Here is a 1717-nt window from a genome sequence, read left to right as displayed (position 1 = left end):
CTGTAACAAAGTTGATTTTCAAATGGAGGTTTCCCAAAACAGCACAAAATAAGACAGAGACATTAAATAATCACCACAAGACTTAGTTTAAAAAGTAGAATGATGGCAAAGCAAACCTGATGGGTTCTGGTGTAAGTGTGGGAGATGTAAACATAGACTGAGCAGGCAGAGAGCAAGAGAAGCCCACGGTGTTTGAGATGACTGAAGGAATACACCACGGAAGGTCTACAGAGTTCTTAGTTCTTGGAGTATTCGTTCTGTATGATACTAAAAATATACAAGTATTGTGCTGGGTGTTTTGGCACCTAATCCTTCTAAATTCCTTACAGACTAATAATATTCTGGCACGGGAGTACATTTAATGACATTACTCAATACCTTATTTAAGGAAAGGTCAATTGGTACAAATAATGAGCACATTTTAAATGCTGACCAGCAAAATTCTTTTGCTAAGTGTCCAAACATGTTGATTATAGCCCAAATATACAGGTTGCAATTCTGTCAAGCTTGTGGCCTGGTAAAACTTTTTCAATATTCCCGTGGAGCTTCCACAGGTAAGTGGACACATTGGGTAAATGACAAGTCATGTCCCATCTGGAGTTCCTCTTCCAAGGCAATGGCATCAGGCACCCCAGTTTTACTGAATACAACAGTTGTTTCTATGACCATTGGAATCCTTGAAGCAGAGCCACACTTTAGGATGGAACTTCCCTAGATACCAAAGTTGCTTGCCATTAAAAGCTCCACGCCGCTTTTGTCTTATGAATTGTACTGCAGCTTCATATTTCATCCCACCTTCAGTTAATGCTAGGGCGACAAGCACCGGAGCTCTGCCAAGGCCTGTGACACAATGGACAGCAATACGGCAACCAGGTTCTTCACGAAACTTAATCTTCACAAGACTTAACCAGTCATCAGCAATCTGGTTGGACAGTGGTGCACCATCATCAAAAGGCCAGTCAAGAACACGAACGCCTTCTTTCTCCACAAGAGTAGTGTCCTAAGTTGCTTCACATACTCTTACTATTGTGGTAACTCCATACTTCTTAAATTCCTCTACAAATTTGTTTAAGGTCCCATTGGTTGGATTGTGTGTCATAAGAAATCTCATCTTGTATGTGACTTCCACAGGAGCAGGGCGGTTCATTAGAGCCATGTTAATTTAGTCAAAAAAAAAAAAAAACCACCCAATAGGGTTATGAAAGAATTAAAAAAACTGAATACAGAAATGATTCCAAACAAAAACAAAAACCGAAAAACAAACCAAACCAAACCAAACCAAACCAAAAAAACAACCTGAAGTCTACTTCAATATTCAATATACTCCACTTGACATACTCAATGCTTTGAGTATGAGTTGGGAGAAACAGGCAATCCAGTAATACTGAGGCAATACAAAGAAAGTCCACTGAGGTTTACCCCATCCAGCTCTGAGCTCTTGGAAAATGCTCTGCAGATTTTAATTCAACACGACTGTGTCCAGTTATCCACTCTTATGGGGGCTCCTTGGTGGAGTAGTAATGAATTTCTACAGTTCACTTGACTGCATAGAGGTCGTGCTGTGCGTGGCAGTAATTTCCACTGCCCTTCAGAAACTCCATAAATGTGTGACCGAGAACACCACAGAACTGAGGAATATGTCTGCTCATTGAAGTTTGTGGCCTAATTATACAGCTGATCCCGAGGTGGCACAGGCAGCGTGACAGCAGGGCAGGCA

The 1717-nt window shown here is 41.1% G+C and overlaps 1 pseudogene; it reads right to left on the bottom strand.

The window, feature by feature from the left end:
* Positions 1-273: 273 nt before the first annotated feature.
* On the bottom strand, positions 274-1303 carry Ptp4a1l2 (protein tyrosine phosphatase 4A1 like 2; annotated as a pseudogene).
* Between the last annotated feature and the right edge of the window lie 414 nt (positions 1304-1717).

The sequence above is a fragment of the Rattus norvegicus genome, chromosome 2 (genome assembly GCF_036323735.1).
Source record: "Rattus norvegicus strain BN/NHsdMcwi chromosome 2, GRCr8, whole genome shotgun sequence".
NCBI classification, from domain to species: domain Eukaryota; kingdom Metazoa; phylum Chordata; class Mammalia; order Rodentia; family Muridae; genus Rattus; species Rattus norvegicus.
This window is presented reverse-complemented; position numbering and strand designations above follow the sequence as displayed.